Raw genomic sequence first — 20,043 nt, 5'->3', positions numbered from 1 at the left:
AGGATCATGTCATTATATTCATATTTATGCTTATATATGTGTATAAATCATGGAAAATAATAAATACCTTTGTGACTGAGTAAATGAAATGAGGAAAACAAGGACCAATTTAGAGAAAGTCTCAATTTTTTTCTATCATCTGCTCTGCTCTGTACTCCTCAGAATGGACGCACGCTAGTGGATTTAAGCATCTTTCATGGTCACGTGCTCTATAGACCAATGTGAGTAATGCAGTAAGCAGATTCATGTCTTTGAGAGCTTCTCTTTTTCCTCAGATATTCACTGTATTGTTAAAAGTGTGGAATAGAATTAATATTAGTAATAATGAGTTAATCAATGAACTTATGCAGATGAGAATGAAGAGATAGAGGCCCATGTATGGACCAATGATGATGACTGATATCATGTGAGTCATGGGTGATGAATACTACATGTCTGAAACTCAGGTTCAGTAAATAAAAGAAATATAATCTGTTGCCTCTATTTGGTATTACACCATAGACAAATATTAGGAAAATAAAAGAGCAATTTTCTTGTTTTGTGTTCATGAATTTTGATTTTACTTTAAAAAAATAGCCCAAAGAAATAAGTGTAAGTATAAATAAGTTAAGATGAAGAGGTTGAAGCATATTCACTCTTAATATATGTGGTAAGGCAATAAAAACTATTAATATTGATTGAAAATACTGAAGTTCATTTGGAAATGTAAATGGTGCAAATGTCATACCTCTTTGGCTAAGAATGGTCTAGAAAATGAATAACAGTCGAAGTTCTTATTCTATGGTAGTACCAGGTTTGATATTGTTCTTTTTTCTAAGAGAAAAATAAGAAATATGACCTGAATTTATGATATTCCTAAATGACTGACTAGATGAAGGTGGAATGTGTGGATCAATAACGAGTATCTCAATGTTGTTATTATCTCTCCTGCTTTTTACGACTCAGAATGGATACACTGGAACCTATTTACGTATTTGGCCATGATCAGGACCTCCATGGATGGCCCTGTGTGTAAGATCATGAAGACCAATGTGAACAACAGAGTCCTCTCATGGTTTAGGTGGTTTGTCTAGGATATTCAGTGTAATACTAAAAATTATTAAATATATTCAAAGATGGCCAAACATGGCTTAATGATTACCATGGAATTGACATGAAACTTTGTGTTGATTAATCGATATTTGCCACAATGAGGATGATTATTGAAATAAGTACATTCCATGAGGCAAAAGATTCTATAGGCAGAAGTTAGTATTTAAGATCTTGTCCTTGAGTTTTTTGACTCACAGATATTTATTTTATTATTATTAATGAATTAATAAAGTGATCAGTAAACAAATGTCGATGAGAATAAAGAAAAAGAGTCTAAGCTTGGACCATTGATGATGACTGATGGCCTATGAGTCGTATATGATGAATACTGTGTGTCTGAAACTCTGCGGTCCAGCAAAAGAAATCTAGTCCATTTCCTCCGTTGGAAGTGTTCCTATAGACAGATGTCAGGAATATATAGGGACCTTGTTTTATTCTTTGTGGTTCACGAGTTTTTAAAAATATTATTATAAAATGTTACTGGCTGAATAAACAAGTATATAAGTGACTAAAGATGAAGAGGGTTAAGTACTGTTCATTACTTAAATACATAGTAAAGAGAAATAATATTAATATAAGTTAGAATGGATAATTAACAGATCAAGTATATTATGCATTTTTGAGTAAGGATGATATAGACAGTGATACGTAATAGTCAATTATTGATCTGAGTCTATTGCAAGCTTGATGTTTGTTCTATTAAGGAAAAAACAAATAAATATTACCATAAATTAATAAATACCTAAATGACTATGTATATGAATGGTGGAAAGTATGGATCAATGGAGAGAATATCAAACTTTTTATCACCTGCTCTGCTTGGTACTATTCAGGATTGATGCCCCAGCTGATTTCAGCTTCTGCTGTGATCAAGATTGTCCTATTGCCTCTGTATTAGAAAGAGACAAAGGTGAGTAATGGTCAAGTTTGTCATCTTAGATTGGGTCATTTGTTTAAAGGTATTCATTGAATTATTAAAAGTATTAAACATAATAAAAAAGTTAACTATGGCCCAATGATAAATATGATATGAAACATTATGTTGAGTCATCAGTATTGTGCACCATTGAGGTTGGTTAATAAAGAGAATCAGTCCATGTGTGAAATAGTTCTATAGACAGATGTTGGGAATATTCAAGGATCCTATTCTTGGATTTTGTGAATTATGTGTTTATTTTATGGTTATTAATAAATTAATGATTTACTTGATAAATGAAGGAGGAAAAAGACAGCCAAACCTGAACCAATGAAGACAACTGGTGGTGTATGTGTTGTGGATGATAAATAATATGTGTCTGGAACTTTGAGGTCCAACACAAAACATAATTCATCAAATACCTGTGTTGGAAATGATCTTGTAGGCAGATATTAGAAATATACAGAGACCATGTTCTTACCCTGGATTCATTGATTAAATTTATTATTGTTAATGAATGGATGAATGATATTACTGTTGAAGAAGTATCAATAAATAGATAAAGGACCATTAAAGAAATAATAAATAAACAGATAAAAAGAGAGTGAAGCATTGTTCAACTGTGAGCATTTGTGGTGAGGCAAGAATTACTATTAATAAAAATTGAAAATATTGATGCCTCTTTAGAAATGAATGTATCAAGAGTGTCACCTCTTTGGCTAAGGATCATATAGATTCATAATTAGAGTCAATTTTATTTTCTAGGTCAGTATCAAATTTAAGGTTGTTCCTTTTGTTAAGAGGTAAAATCTAAATTATGAAAAATTAATAACTACCTAAAGGACTGAACGAATATATTGTGAAAAGGAAAAATCCATTCAGACAAGGTCTCATTTTTATAAATTTATTTTATTTATTTATTTTTGGCCGCGTCGGGTCTTCGTTGCTGCGCGCCGGCTTTCTCTAGTTGCGGCGAGTGGGGGCTACTCTTCGTTGTGATGCGCAGGCTTCTCATTGCGGTGGCTTCTCTTGTTGTGGAGCACGGGCTCTAGGCGTACGGGCTTTAGTAGTTGTGGCACATGGGCTCAGTAGTTGCGGCTCGTGGGCTCTAGAGCGCAGGCTCAGTAGTTGTGGCACACAGGCTTAGTTGCTCCGTGGCACGTGGAATCTTCCCGGACTAGGGCTCAAACCCGTGTCCCCTGCATCGGCAGGAGGATTCTTAACCACTGCGCCACCAGGGAAGCCCGGTCTCATTTTTAAAACATCATCTACTCTGCTTTATATTCCTCAGAATGGACCAGTCGAGCTGATTGGAAAATTCTCTCATGGTCACGTTCTCTGGTTGTCTCCACGTCTTTGGTGTATAGAGACCAATGTGAGTAATAACGTTCATGTCTTCATTTGAAACGTTTTTTAAAAAAGTGTACTTATTGGCCATCCGTGGCCAGTGATAAATATGGGATTATTCCCAATAGTATTTATTAATCAATTTATGGTATTGTAAGAGTAATTAATGAAAGAGAGATATCAATGTGATAAATGATTCTATGGACAGAAGTAAAATAGTCAAGGTTCTTATTCTTAAATTTATCTTATTTATTTATTTATGGCTGTGTTGGGTCTTCGTTTCTGCGCGAGGGCTTTCTCTAGTTGTGGCAAGCGGGGGCCACTCTTCATCGTGGTGCACGGGCCTTTCGCTATCGCGGCCTCTGTTGTTGTGGAGCACAGGCTCCAGATGCGCAGGCTCAGTAATTGTGGCTCACAGGCCCAGTTTCTCCGCGGCCTGTGGGATCTTCCCAGACCAGGGCTAGAACCCGTGTCCCCTGCATTGGCAGGTAGATTCTCAACCACTGCGCCACCAGGGAAGCCCCAAGGTTCTTATTCTTTGTTTTTATGTGAATCATGGGGTTTTAAAAATTAATATCAGTGGATAAGAAATTAATTAATGAGCTAATGTACAGGAGGATGAGCAAAAAGAGACTGACATGTGGATCGATGATGACTGCTGGTGGAGTATGAGTCGTGGATGATGACTACTTCATTCTGGAATCTGAGGTCCAATCAGAAAGAAATATAGTCTGTTGCCTCTGCTTGAAATCCTATAGACTGATTTCAGGAATCTAAAGGGACTCTTTTCTTGACTATTTTTTGTGAATTTTGATTCTTTTATTATAAATGGATCAATTAAAGAATCAGTGTACAAATATAAAAAAGCGAGGATGCTGAGCATGAAGCACATGCACTCTTGAGATATGGGGTAAGGCGATGGAAACTGTTAAAACGTGCTGAGAATACTGAACGCCATTACGAAAAATAAGTGGTTCGAGTGGTTCGAGTGCCTTACCTCTTTGGCTCATGCTGATAGAGACGTTCTTATTCTGAGTCCATAGCGAGTCTGATCTTATTCATTTTTTAAAGAGGAAATTTGTTAAGTATTATCCCAGATTAACATATTACTGAATGATTGACTAAATGTAAGGTGGAGTGCACAGAACCATGGAGATAATGTCTTGATCTTGTTATATCTGTTTTGCTTTGTACTTCTCAGAAAGAGGACCCTGAACTCAGGAGCTCATGGGAGCATCTCTGTGTAGGAGCATTAAGTCCAGTGTGAGTAATAATCAAAGTTCTTGTCCTGGTTTGGGTGATTTGTTCAGGGTATCCCTGTAATAATTAAAAATGTATTAAATATAAGAAAAAAGACCAACTATGGTCCAGCGATTAAATTGGAAGTGTCTGAAACATTATGTTGATTAATCTGTTTTTACAACAATGATGATTAATGGAAGAGGTATATTCAATTAGGCAATGATTCTAAAGATAAATGACAGGGATACTGAAGGCTCTTGTCCTTGCATTTTTGTAATTCACATATATTTACTTAGTTTTTATTAGTAGGTTGATGAATTAATGTATAAACAACTGTAGAGGAGAATGAAGAAAAAGGGGCCCAACCCCAGATCAGTGATGACGTCTGATGACCTAGGAGTCTTATACGATGAATGCCACATGTCTGGAAGTCTGAGGTCCAGCACAAAACAAAATCTAATCTGTTTCCTCTCTCACAAATGACCCTGTGGATCGATGTTAAGAGTTTACAAGGATACTGTTCTTGTAATTTTGGATTCATGGATTTATATATTATTAATATCAATCGATCAATGATAGAGCCAAAAAACAAAATACAAATAAATAAAAATGAGGATGATGCTTTGCCCACCTATGAATATACATGAGAGGCAAGAAATACTATTAATATAAACTGAGGAAACTGATGCATGTTAAGAAATAAATGGACCAACGGTGTTCCCTCTTTTCCTAAGGATCATACAGACACTGACCTCGATAAGTAATACCTAGTTTTATAGGCCTGGGTCTGTCTCAGTAGAGGATGTCAATCTTGTTTCATAGGTATATATCTCATATGTACATATATTCGGAAAAATTAATAAATACCTTTGTAAATGAAATGATGTAAACAAAGACTGATGTGGATCTTCTTTTGAAAGGTCTAGATTTTTAATCATCCGCCTCATCTTGTACTCCCCAGAAACGACACACCCAAGCTGATTCAAGCATTTTCTATGGTTTCCTCTGTGTTAAGAGCCTAGAGATGAATGTGAGTAAAGGTTAAGTTCTTGTGTTTAAGAAGGTTTTTTTTAAGGGTATTCACTGCACTGTTAAAAGTGTGAAATGTAATCCAAAACACCAGTCATAGAAAATGTCCATGAGAATGAAGAAGCAGAGGCTCAGGCATGGACCAGTGATGACCGTTGGTGGAGTATGAGCCATGGACGATGACTACTTTGTGTCTGAAACTCTGAGGTCCAATCAAAAAGGAAATATAATCTGTTGCCTCTCTTTGAAGTGGTCTTATGGAAAGATGTTAGGATCATTTTTCTAAGGATCATATTATATTTATATTTATGCTTATATATGTGTATAAATTATGGAAAATAATAAATACTTTCATGTCTGAGTAAATAAAATGAAGAAAACCAGGACCAATTCAGAGAACGTCTCAAATTTTTTTTTTTCTGCTCTGCTCTGTACTCCTCAGAATGGACGCATGCTGGTGGGTTTAAGCATCTTGCACGGTCCTGTGCTCTATAGACCAATGTGAGTAATACAGTAATTAAATTCATGTCTTTGAGAGTTTTTTTTCTCAAGTATTCACTATGTTGTACAAGTGTGAAATATAATATCAGTCACTTAATGAATTAATCAATGAACTATGCCGATGAGAATAAAGAAATAGAGGCCCATATATGGACCAGTGATGATGACTGATATCGTATGAGTCCTGGATGATGAATACTATGTGTCTGAAACTCCGAGGTCCAGTAAAAAGAGAAGTATAATTTGTCACCTCTATTTGGCATGCTATTACTGACAAGTATTAGGAAAATAAAAGAACAATCTTCTTGGTTTGTGTTTATGAGTCTTTGATTTTATTGATACTATAAAAATTAGCCCAAAGAAATAATCAATGTACAAGTGTAAATAAGTTAAGATGAAGAAGCTGAAGCATATTCACTCTTAATATATGTGGTGAGTCAATAAAAACTATTAACATTGATCGAAAATACTGAAGTTCGTTAGGAAATGTAAGTGGCTCAAATGTCTGACCTCTTTGGTTGAGAATGATGCAGACAGTAAATAACGATCAAAGTTCTTATTATTGGTCTGTGTCAAGCTTGATGCTGTTTCGTTTGTTAAGAATAAATGAATAAACATGACCCCAATGTACTGTTTTCCTAAGTAAGTGACCAGGTGAAAGTTGAAATGTACGTATCAGTGGAGTGTCTGTCAATCTTCTTATCATCTTCTCTGCTTTGTATTCCTCAGAATGGATGCACCTGAATTGGCTAAGCATTGACCATGATCAGGAACTCTGCTGGTTGTCCTGTGTATAAGTACATGTGGTCCATGTAAGTAATTGTCAGATTCTTCTCTTGGTTTGGGTGTTCGTTTATTCGCTGTGATAATAAATAAATGTATTCAAAGAAGGCTAGACATGGTCTATGGATAAATATAGAATTGACATGAGATGTTATGTTGCTTAATAGGTATTTGCCTCAATGAAGATGATTAATGAAAGAAGAATATTCAATGAGGCAAATGATTCTATAGATAGCTATTAAAGATATTAAGGATCTAGTAGTCCTTGAGTATTTGTGATTCACAGATATTTATTTTATTATTATTGATGAATTGATCAGTAAATATAGATCAGAATGAAGAAAGAGTCCAATCGTGGACCGATGATGACGGCTAGTGACGTATGAGTTGTATACGATGAGTACTTGTGTGTCTGAAACTCTGAGGTCCAGCACAAAGAAATCCAGCCCATTCCTCCTGTTTAAAGTGATTCTATAGACAGATGTCAGGAATATACAAAGATATTGTTCTTGATGTTTGTGTCTGGGAATTTTACAAAACTTTATTCTGAAAGAATAAATGGCAGAATAAATAAACAAATGTGTAAGTAAAAATGAAGAGGCTGAAGTATTGTTCATCTTTAAAGTGTATAGTAAAGAAAATAATACTAATATAAATTGAAATCAATATTAAATGGATCAAGTGTATTACATCTTTGACTAAGGATGGTATAGACAGTGATATGTACAGTTTCTCATCTGAGTGAGTTACAACTTTGATGCTGAATTTGTTAAGAGGAAAATAAATAAATATTACCATTAATCAATAAATACCTAAATGACTATGTATCTGGATGGTGGAGACAATGAATCAATGGAGAGAATGTCTCCATCTTCTTATTTTCTTCTCTGCTTGGTACTATTCAGAATGGATCTTCCAAGCTGATTAAGATCGTCATGTTGCTCCTGTGTCAGGAAAGAGACAAAGGTGAGTAACGGTCAAAGGTCAAAGTTCTTGTCTTGGTTTGGGTTATTTGTTTAAAGGTTTCACAGTATTATTTAAAAAAATAATAAATATAATTAAAATGAACTATGTCCAAATTTAAACATCATATGAAATATTATGTTATTTAATCAACAGTGAAATTCACTGATCAAAGAGATAAAGTCTACATGGGATATGGCTCTATATACTATGCTTGGGATATGCAAATATCTTGCTCTTGGGTTTTGGAATCATGTATTCATTATATTATTATCAGTGAATTAGTTTGATTTATTTAATACAGATGCAGAAATGAATGAAGAAAAAGAGAAACATATACCGGTGATGACAACTGGTGGCATATGAGTTATAAACAATGAATACTACGTGTCTGGAACTCCGGGCTCCAACACAAAACATAATTAGTTGAATCTCTCTTTTGGAAATGATCCAGTAGACCAGCGGTCCCCAACATTTTTGGCACCAGGGACCGGTTTCGTGGAAGACAGTTTTTCCACGGATGGCACGGAGGGAGATGGTTCACGCGGCAATGCGAGCGATGGAGAGCAGCGATGGGGAGCGGCAGACGAAGCTTCGCTCGCTCGCCCGCTGCTCACTTCCTGCTGTGCAGCCCGGTTCCTAACAGGCCTTGGCCCAGCCCCGGTCCGCAGTCTGGGGGTCGGAGACCCCTGCAGCAGACAGATGTCAGAAATATACAAATATTGTTCTTATTTTGAGCTCATAGATTTAGATTTGCTATTACTAATGGAGTGACCGTAGAATAAAATAGAAGTAAATAGATAAAGAAGAATGTTAAGCATTGTCCAACTATGAACGTATGTGGTGAGGCAAGAAATATTACTCATAAAAATGGAAGAAGACACTGCTGCCTCCTAAGAAATAAATGAATCAAGGATGTTACCTCTGTGGCTAAGAATCACGTAGGCTGATGAATAAGAGTCAGTTTTATTTACTGGATCAGTTTCAAGTTTGAGAGAGTTTCCTTTGTTAAGAGAAAAGAAAATCCATATCATGGAAAATATATAAATACCTAAATGACTGAGTAACTGGACGGTGGAAAGCAGGGATCAATGGAAATAAGGTCTCAATTATCTTTATCATCTGCTCTGCTCTGTAGGCCTCAGAATGGACACACCTGAGCTGATTTAAGCATCTTCCATGGGTACCAGGTCTACGGTTGCACCCGTGTGTTAGGAGCATGCAGACCAATGTGAGTAACAGTCAAAATTCTTGTCTTATTTTAGTGTTTTTTAAAGAAGCATATTCACTGTATCATTATGAAGTATTAATGTGAAGTATAATTGCATAAGGCTAACTATAGCCCAGTGACAAATATGGAATTGATTATATAAATATGGGGTTGATTATATTGATTAATGCATATAGGAAAATCAGAATAATAAATGAGAGAGATATATTGATGTGAGAATTATCCTGTATACAGTTTAGGGCTATCAAGGCTCTTCTTGGGTTTCTGTGAATAATAGGGTTTAAAAATTATTATTAGTGAATTAATGAATTAATCAATGGACAATGTACAAACGATTGAAGAAAAGGAGGGACAATACTGGATCGATGATGACTATTGGTGTAGTCATGTATGTCGTGTATGATGAATCTGTGTCTGGAACTCTGAGGTCCGATGCAAATGGAAACTAGTCCATTGCCCTGTGTGAAGTGATCCTATAGACAGATGCCATGGATATACAAGAATCTCATTTTTGGTTTACGTTCATGCATTCTCTATTTTTATAGTCAGATCAATGAAATAATCGATAAATACATACATAAATAAAGATGAAGGTCATTAAGCATTGTCCAATTATAAAAATATGTAGCAAGACAAGAAATACTATTAACATATTTTGAAAATACTTCTATTTATTAGGAAACAAATCATACGAGGTGTTACCTCTGGCTAAGGATTTTATAGGCAGTGTGAAGTAGTTAATAGGCAATGTCCATATTCTGTGTCAGTGGCAAGATCGTTATTGTTTGTTTACTTAGGAGGCATTAAGTAAACATTTTCCCAAGTTGCTAATTTCCTAAATAACTCACTAAATGAAAGGTGAAATACAAGGACCAATGTTGATTAGGTCTCAGCCTTTTAAAATCATCTTGTCTGCTCTGTACTACTCAGAATAGACCCCCTCAAGCTGGCTTAATGATTCTTCTATGATCACAAGTTCTATGGTTTAGAGCATGGTGACCAATGTGAGTAATAGTCAAAGTTATTGCCTCGGTTTGGGTTGTTTGTTTAAGGGTATTCACTGTATTATTTAAAAATGTGAAATATGATCAGTGAATGCCAACCATGGCCCCCAAATGCAATTAATATGAAGCATTATGTTTATTCATCCAAGTCAAAACATTGAGGTCAATTAATGGAAGAGATGGTTTGATGAGGGAAATAATTCTACAGACAGATGTTAGGGATTAGTCTATGCTAACCTTGGACTAACAATAAGTAAAGTTAGATGTGAAAATGAAGCAAATATGATGACTAATCCGTACATTCAACACAAGGCCGATTAACAAAAGAGATCTGGACTTTTCACTCTGTAAAAAATGATTCTACATACAGATGTTAGGGATATTAAAACTACTTTAAAAATTTATGAGTATATGTTTCTCATTATGAATTAACGATTTATCTCTAAACAAAATTATAATTGAATGAAAAAAAGAGGATGGAATCTGAAGTAATATTGAGGACTGGTGGCATGTGAGTCAAGGATGAGCAATGCTTACCTAGAACGCTGAAGTCCAAAGCAAGAAGAAATCTAGTCCATTCTTCTGATATAAATGAGCCTCCAAAGACTTGTTAAGGATATCCAAGGATCTTATTTTTGGGCTTTTGAGTTTCATAGATATTGATTGCTTAGTAAAAGTTAATCAATACAATAATAACTAAACAAATGTATGAGTAAATGAAGGAAAAATAGGGCCAAATCTGGAATAACTATAGAGTATGTGATAAACATCATTACCAATCTATTTCTAAGGAACCGAAGTCTATTATAAATATGTAGAGGTTTTTATATCATGAGACCCAGAGAAAGATGTTTGTAATTGTTGATGTTTATGTTCTGGGTTATCTTTGGGTTGCAGGCATTTGTTTTTTAATTAAGAAATGGGAAAAAAAAGTTTATATAATTGAACCCCCTTACTACATTAAAGAGGGCTTAACATGAACCAGTGACAAAAATGTGTCATATGACAAGTTATGATCAAGCCCTTGGCTTCAGTGTTCCATTGGTAATCATTCCACAGTGTATACGTAAATCAAATCTTCATGTTGTACATTTTAAATATATGCAAACTATGTTTGTCAATTACTCCTAAATAAAGTTGGGAATAAAAAGTATATAGTCCCTTGATGCTTAATGATAATGAGGGGCTGGATGCAGTTACTATTAATGAGTGTTATTGAATTGAGTTTCTATACAAGGATACTGATCTTAGTATTATAAATTAATAAATAAGTTAATACCTTAATAAGATCAAAGGGGACAAAGCACCTGGCCAGTGATGAATATGTGATGAAACATGATTCATCAGTTTTACTCCTGTTGTGTCCCTCTTGAGAAAAACGAATCTTAGCTCTGGCCAGTTTGAATAAGGGGGATTAGACAGATATACACAATAGGCATTTGTCTCTTGGTTTCTGGGAAGTTAAACATTTTGCATTTTCTTTACGACACGAATAGTTTGTCAGATTCTTTCACGCATTAAAGAATGGATGAATGAAAATTAAAGCTATTAATAAATAGCTACCGACAAATAAATTCAAAGAAGACCAAATATGGATATATGCTGAAGATATGCAATGTGGCAAGTTTTATGAAGTCATCGAATTCAGTACAAGTTTTTAAAAGTTTGAGGGTTGTACATTCACTTTCACAGCTACTTATTCCATACTAGGTTTGCACCACAGTTTATAAACATTCCTCTGTGGAAAAGACCTAAGCTGTGAATTGAGTGAAGCAGCCCACAGGAAAATGTCAGATATTTACGGTGTTTGGATGTGGAGTGGTTGGCGGGTCCATGGTCGTTCTTTCTTACATCTTTAAAGAATGCAGAAGTTAAATGAAAACGAGTCAAGCACGGATCCATGATGTGAATGGAATGCAGTCTGACTGTGTCTTGTGATTAATTCGTTTCTGCATCACTGAAGTTCATTTCAAAAGGAGATTTGAGATATCTGTGGGAATAAGTGTAGAGCTAGATTTCAGTAATTTTCAAGCAACTAATTCTGGGGTTTAAATGGATCATGGGGACTTATTACATTATTCTAAGGGAATAAATTAAAGAATCAAAAGATGGATAGATAGGTGATAGGTAGATAGATAAAGAGAGTAAAGCTGGGTTAATTAAGAAAAAATGTTGTGAGAGAAATTTTTGTTCACATAATTCTGAAGCACAGCAGTGCATTAAGAAACCAGTAGATCAAGGGTTTTACCTCTCTGGGATAGGTTAATAATAGAGCAGTGTTCTTGAGTGAGAACCAGAATCACCCGAAGGGCTTGTTAAACTACAGATTGCTGGTCCCACTCTCAGCATTTCTGATTCAGTAAAATTAGTGTCGGGTCCGCTAATCTGCATTCCTAACACGTTCCCAAGTTCTGCTAATGCTGCCTATCAGGAAACAACGTTTCGAGAATCACCGATAAAGTCAAATATATGTCATAATAGTTAGTGCTGTTGCTGTGTGTCAGTGGTGAGTTCCAGGTTGCTCATTTTTAAAGAAATAACAAATACATTAATTAATAAACATCTAAAAGTCTAAGTAAACGAAGGGAGAAAAGCATGGTCCAATGGAGAAAATGTCTCATTCTTTTAACATCATCTTTGTACTCTACAAAATGGGTGCCCCTGAACTGATTTAAGCATTCTGAAAAGACCAAGATCTGTAGGCTGCCAGTATGTTTAGGAATGTATAGTTAAAATGAGTACGCGGCTACATACATGAACAAAATCAAACAAGGTTAGGCCTGTACTAAGGATGAGGAACCAAAGTTTATGATTAATTTGATTATGATTAATTTGATCACTTAGGATGATTTTAAAAACAGGTTGAGTCCATGTCATTCATTTTATAGCTCTTTAAATTTGTTTTAGGTTTTCCCTACACATTCCTTAATTGATAACGATGTAAGCTATTTTCATTATGAGGACGGAGCACATAGGATACGTAAGTACTAGTCGGTATTGTAGTGCTGATGGTGGGTTCATGCTATATATAGAAACAGTATACAAATTATATGAAGAAAAGGCCAACCATGGACCGATTCTGAACTATATTTTATGATGAAAACATCTACGAACTACTGAGGTCCATTACAAAAAATACTAAGTGTTTACATTTGTAGGAATGAGCCCATGGATAGATTTCAGTAATCTTCAAGGATCATATTCTCAGTCTTTGGTGCTTCATGGATTTTGATTTTATTAAGTGAATAAATGAAAGAATAAACAGATATGTCAGTGTATAAAGATGAAAAGGGTGAAGCATATCAAATTATGAAAATATGTGGTGAGGTATGAATTACTATTAATATAACTTAGAACCATGAGAGTTCATTAAGTGATAAATGGATCAAGCAGGTTACACTTTGGGGTAAGGATGATATAGATAGTTATATGTATTAGTCTGTCTTCTTGCTTTGAGTCAGTCATGAGTTTGAGTAGTTTGTTTACTTTAGATAAAAAGAAGTATATCACACTACAAAATAATAAATACTTAAATATTAAGAAAATGAAACGAGAAAACCATGTATTAATGGGAAGAATGTCTCAATATTTTATTATCTGCATTGCTTATACTCAGAATGAATGAACTGAACTGATGCAAGCCTTTTGCCCTGGCTGTGAATTCTGTATTAGGAGCAAAGAGACCAATGTGAGTAATAGTCAAAGCCCTTATCTTGGTGTGGGGGGCTTGTTTAAGAATATTCGCTGTTTTGTTATAAACATGTATTAAGTATAATCTAAGAAGTTAGCCATGGCCCACTATGGGTTTCGTATGTCACATACGTCCCTTAATGAATAGGTGCAAACTAAGATTGATTAATGAAAGATATAGTTGCTGAGGGAAATTATTCTATGTACAGGTGTTAGGGATACTTGAAACTCTTGTTCTTGAGTTTTTGTGCTTCATGTAAATTTATTTTATTATTATTAGGCAATTAAAAATTAAAAATCAACGAGTGGAGTGTGCAAATGAACGAGGAGAAAGAGGGCAAATCCTGGACTGAGATGGGACCGCTGGTGGGGTATGAATCACGGGTGATAGATGATATGTATCTGGCTCTGAGGTACTGTCCAGAAAGAGATCTAGTCTGTGGTCTCTGTTGGAAGTGATCCTCAAGACAGACTAGGAATGCACTGAAGTCTGTTCTTGGACTTTTGTGGTTCATGAATTTTGATGGTATTATTGCTACAAAAAATCAATAACAAAATCTATACAATTACGTAAATAAAGATGAAAGGGTGAAGTACTGTCCAGTAATATGAGACAAGAAATACTATTGATTTAACTTGTAAATATGAGTATCCATTAAGATATAATTGGATCAACACTATATAAAAGTTAGTTATTAAATTCTGGAAAGTATTTTATTTAATTTTATATATTTATTTATTTACATCTTTATTGGAGTATAATTGCTTTACAGTGGTGTGTCAGTTTCTGCTTTATAACAAAGTGAATCAGTTATACATATACATATATCCCCATAACTCTTTCCTCTTACATCTCCCTCCCTTCCACCCTCTAGGTGGTCACAAAGCACCGAGCTGGTCTCCCTGTGCTATGCGGCTGCTTCCCACTAGCTATCTGTTTTACATTTGGTAGTGTATATATGTCCATGCCACTCTCTCATTTTGTGCCAGCTTACCATTGCCCCCCAACCCCGTATCCTCAAGTCCATTCTCTAGAAGGTCTGTGCCTTTATTCCTGTCTTGCCCCTAGGTTCTTCATGACCATTTTGTTGTTTGTTTTTTAGATTCCATATATATGTATTAGCATATGGTATTTGTTTTTCTCTTTCTGACTTACTTCACTCTGTATGACAGACTCTAGGTCCATCCACCTAACTACAAATAACTCAATTTCGTTTCCTTTGATGGCTGAGTAATATTCCATTGTATATATGTGCCACATCTTTTTTATCCATTCATCGGATGATGGACACTTAGGTTGCTTCCATGTGCTGGCTATTGTAAATGGAGCTGCAATGAACATTTTGGTACATGACTCTTTTTGAATTATGGTTTTCTCAGGGTATATGCCCAGTAGTGGGATTGCTGGGTCATATGGTAGTTCTATTTGTAGTTTTTTAAGGAACCTCCATACTGTGCTCCATAGTGGCTGTACCAATTCACATTCCCACCAGCAGTGCAAGAGGGTTCCCTTTTCTCCACACCCTCTCCAGCATTTATTGTTTGTAGATTTTTTGATGATGGCCGTTCTGACTGGTGTGAGATGATATCTCATTGAAGTTTTGATTTGCATTTCTCTAATGATTAATGATGTTGAGCATTCTTTCATGTGTTTGTTGGCAATCTGTATATCTTCTTTGGAGAAATGTCTATTTAGGTCTTCTGCCCAGTTGTGGATTGGGTTGTTTGTTTTTTTGATATTGAGCTGCATGAGCTGCTTGTAAATTTTGGAGATTAATCCTTTGTCAGTTGCTTCATTTGCAAATATTTTATCACATTCTGAGGGTTGTCTTTTGTTCTTGTTTATGGTTTCCTTTGCTGTGCAAAAGCTTTTAAGTTTCATTAGGTCCCATTTGTTTATTTTTGTTTTTATTTCCATTTCTCTAGGAGTTGGGTCAAAAAGGATCTTGCTGTGATTTATGTCATAGAGTGTTCTGCCTATGTTTCCCTCTAAGAGTTTGATAGTTTCTGGCCTTACATTTAGGTCTTTAATCCATTTTGAGTTTATTTTTGTGTATGGTGTTAGGGAGTGTCCTAATTTCATTCTTTTACATGTAGTTGTCCAGTTTTCCCAGCACCACTTATTGAAGAGGCTTTCTTTTCTCCACTGTATATTCTTGCCTCCTTTATCAAAGATAAGGTGACCATGTGTGTGTGGGTTTATCTCTGGGCTTTCTTTCCTATTCCATTGATCTATATTTCTGTTTTTGTGGAAGTACCATACTGTTTTGATTACTGTAGCTTTGTAGTATAGTCCGAAGTCAGGAAGCCTGAGTACTCCAGCTCTGTTTTTCTTTCTCAAGATTGCTTTGGCTATTCGGGGTCTTTTCTGTTTCCATACAAATTGTGAAATTTTTTGTTCTAGTTCTGTGAAAAATGCCAGTGGTAGTTTGATAGGGATTGCATTGAATCTGTAGATTGCTTTGGGTAGTAGAGTCATTTTCACAATGTTGATTCTTCCAATCCAAGAACATGATATTTCTCTCCATATGTTTGTATCATCTTTAATTTCTTTCATCAGTGTCTTATAATTTTCTGCATACAGGTCTTTTGTCTCCTTAGGTAGGTTTATTCCTAGGTATTTTATTCTTTTGTTGCAGTGGTAAATGGGAGTATTTTCTTAATTTCACTTTCAGATTTTCCATCATAGTGTATAGGAATGCAAGAGATTTCTGTGCATTAATTTTGTATCCTGCTACTTTACCAAATTCATTGATTAGCTCTAGTAGTTTTCTGGTAGCATCTTTAGGATTCTCTATGTATAGTATCATGTCATCTGCAAACAGTGACAGCTTTACTTCTTTTCTGATTTGGATTCCTTTTATTTCTTTTTCTTCTCTGATTGCTGTGGCTAAAACTTCCAAAACTATGTTGAATAACCATGGTGAGAGTGGGCAACCTTGTCTAGTTCCTCATCATAGTGCAAATGGTTTCAGTTTTTCACCATTGAGGACGATGTTGGCTGTGGCTTTGTCATATATGGCCTTTATTATGTTGAGGTAAGTTCCCTCTGTGCCTAATTTCTGGAGGGTTTTTATTATAAACGTGTGTTGAATTTTGTCGAAAGCTTTCTCTGCATCAATTGAGATGATCATATGGATTTTATTCTTCAGTTTGTTAATATGGTGTATCACATTGATTGATTTGCATATATTGAAAAATCCTTGCATTCCTGGGTTAAACCCCACTTGATAATGGTGTATGATCCTTTTAATGTGCTGTTGGATTTGTTTGCTAGTATTTTGTTGAGGATTTTTCCATCTATGTTCATCAGTGATATTGGCCTGTAGTTTTCTTTCTTTATGACATCTTTGTCTGGTTTTGGTATCAGGGTGATGGTGGCCTCGTAGAATGGGTTTGGGAGTGTTTCTCCCTCTGCTGTATTTTGTAAGAGTTTGAGAAGGATAGGTGTCAGCTCTTCTCTAAATGTTTGAAAGAATTAGCCTGTGAAGCCATCTGGTTCTGGGCTTTTGTTTGTTGGAAGATTTTTAATCACAGTTTCAATTTCAGTGCTTGTGATTGGTCTGTTCATATTTTCTATTTTTTCCTGATTCAGTCTTGGCAGGTTTTGCATTTCTAAGAATTTGTCCATTTCTTCCAGGTTGTCCATTTTATTGGCATAGAGTTGCTTGTAGTAATCTCTCATGATCTTTTGTATTTCTGCAGTGTCAGTTGTTACTTCTCCTTTTTCATTTCTAATTCTATTGATTTGAGTCTTCTCCCTTTTTTTCTTGATGAGTCTGGCTAATGGTTTATCAATTTTGTTTATCTTCTCAAAGAACCACCTCTTAGTTTTATTGATCTTTGCTATCATTTCCTTCATTTATTTTTCATTTATTACTGATCTGGTTTTTATGATTTCTTTCCTTCTGCTAAGTTTGGGGTTTCTTTTGTTTTTCTTTCTCTAATTGTTTTAGGTATAAGGTTAGGTTGTTTATTTGAGATGTTTCTTGTTTCTTAACATAGGATTTTATTGCTATAAACTTCCTTCTTAGAACTGCTTTTGCTGCATCCAATAGGTTTTGGGTCGTCCTGTTTTCATTGTCATTTATTTCTAGGTATTTTTTGATTTCCTCTTTGATTTCTTCAGTGATCTCTTGGTTATTAAGTAGTGTATTGTTTAACCTCCATATGTTTGTACTTTTTAGAGATTTTTTCCCCTGTAATTGATATCTAGTCTCATAGTGTTGTGGTCGGAAATGGTACTTGATACAATTTCAATGTTCTTACATTTACTGAGGCTTGATTTGTGACCCAACATATGATCTATCCTGGAGAATGTTCTGTGAGCACTTGAGAAGCAAGTGTATTCTGTTGTTTCTGGATGGAATGTCCTATAAATATCAGTTAAGTCCATCTTGTTTAATGTATCATTTAATGCTTGTGTTTCCTTATTTATTTGCATTTTGGGTGATCTGTCCATTGGTGAAAGTGGGGTGTTAGAGTCCCCTGCTACGATTGTGTTACTGTTGATTTCCCCTTTAATGGGTGTTAGTATGTGCCTTATGTATTGAGGTGCTCCTATATTGGGTGCATAAATATTTACAATTGTTATATCTTCTTTTTGGATCAATTCCTTGAAAATTATGTAGTGTCCTTCTTTGTCTCTTGTAATAGTCTTTATTTTAAAGTCTATTTTGTCTGATATGAGAATTGCTACTCCAGCTTTCTTTTGATTTCCATTTGCATGGAATATCTTTTTCCATCCTCTCACTTTCAGTCTGTATGTGTCCCTAGGTCTGAAGTGGGTCTCTTGTAGACAGCCTATATATGGGTCTTGTTTTTGTATGGATTCAGCCAGTCTATGTCTTTTCGTTGGAGCATTTAATCCATTTTCATTTAAGGTAATTATCGATATGTATATTCCTATTACCATTTTCTTAATTGTTTTGGGTTTGTTATTGTAGGTCTTTTCCTTCTCTTGTGTTTCCTGCCTAGAGAAGTTCCTTTAGCATTTGTTGTAGAGCTGGTTTGGTGGTGCTGAATTCTCTTAGCTTTTGCTTGACTGTAAAGGTTTTAATTTCTCTGTCAAATCTGAATGAGATTCTTGCTGGGTAGGGTAATCTTGGTTGTAGGTTTTTCCCCTTCATCACTTTAAATATGTCCTGCCACTCCCCTGTGGCTTGCAGAGTTTCTGCTGAAAGATCAGCTTTTAACCTTATGGGGATTCCCTTGTGTGTTATTTGTTGTTTTTCCCTTGCTGCTTTTAATTTTTTTTCTTTGCATTTAATTTTTGATAGTTTGATTAATATGTGTCTTGGCGTGTTTCTCCTTGGATTTATCCTGTATGGGACTCTCTGTGCTTCCTGGACTTGATTAACTATTTCCTTTCCCATATTAGGGAAGTTTTCAAGTATAATCTCTTCAAATATTTTCTCAGTCCCTTTCTTTTTCTCTTCTTCTTCTGGGACCCCTATAATTCAAATGTTGGTGCGTTTAATGTTGTCCCAGAGGTCTCTGAGACTTTCCTCAATTCTTTTCATTATTTTTTCTTTTTTCTGCACTGTGGTAGTTATTTTCACTATTTTATCTTCCAGGTCACTTATCTGTTCTTCTGCCTCAGTTATTCTGCTATTGATCCCTTCTAGAGTATTTTTAATTTCATTTATTGTGTTGTTCATCACTGTTTCTCTGCTCTTTCATTCTTCCAGGTCCTTGTTAAACATTTCTTATATTTTCTCCATTCTATTTCCAAGATTTGGATCATCTTTACTATCATTATTCTGCATTCTTTTTCAGGTAGACTGCCTATTTCTTCTTCATTTGTTAGGTCTGGTGGGTTTTTACCTTGATCCTTCATCTGCTGTGCATTTCTCTGTATTCTCATTTTGCTTAACTTACTGTGTTTGGGGTCTTCTTTTCACAGGCTGCAGGTTCGTAGTTCCTGTTGTTTTTGGTGTCTGTCCCTAGTGGCTAAGGTTGGTTCAGTGGGTTGTGTAGGCTTCCTGGTGGAGGGGACTAGTGCCTGTGTTCTGGTGGATGAGGCTGGATCTTGTCTTTCTGGTGGGCAGGTCCACGTCTGGTGGTGTGTTTTGGGGTGTCTGTGGCCTTATTATGATTTTAGGCAGCCTCTCTGCTAATGAGTGGGGTTGTGTTCCTGTCTTGCTAGTTGTTTGGCATAGGGTGACCAGCACTGTAGCTTGCTGGTCTTTTGAGTGGAGCTGGGTCTTGGCATTGAGATGGAGATCTCTGGGAGATTTTTGCCA

The 20,043-nt window shown here is 35.4% G+C and overlaps 2 long non-coding RNA genes across 2 annotated transcripts; both read left to right on the top strand.

Annotated features, from left to right (window-relative positions):
* Window positions 1–1,922: 1,922 nt before the first annotated feature.
* Window positions 1,923–4,609, top strand: LOC307181908. The gene is made up of 3 exons (XR_013827076.1): window positions 1,923–2,002; window positions 3,300–3,383; window positions 4,557–4,609. It is a non-coding gene; the product is annotated as an uncharacterized lncRNA (long non-coding RNA).
* Window positions 4,610–5,557: 948 nt separating this feature from the next.
* On the top strand, window positions 5,558–14,025 carry LOC307181907. Its single transcript, XR_013827075.1, has 7 exons — window positions 5,558–5,627; window positions 6,069–6,127; window positions 6,857–6,939; window positions 7,816–7,876; window positions 9,012–9,104; window positions 13,016–13,088; window positions 13,725–14,025. It is a non-coding gene; the product is annotated as an uncharacterized lncRNA (long non-coding RNA).
* Window positions 14,026–20,043: the final 6,018 nt, after the last annotated feature.

The sequence above is a fragment of the Stenella coeruleoalba genome, assembly GCF_951394435.1.
Source record: "Stenella coeruleoalba genome assembly, chromosome: 2".
Taxonomy (NCBI): Eukaryota; Metazoa; Chordata; class Mammalia; order Artiodactyla; family Delphinidae; genus Stenella; species Stenella coeruleoalba.
Note: the sequence above shows the minus strand (reverse complement) of the source record. Positions and strands in the feature narration are given on the sequence as shown.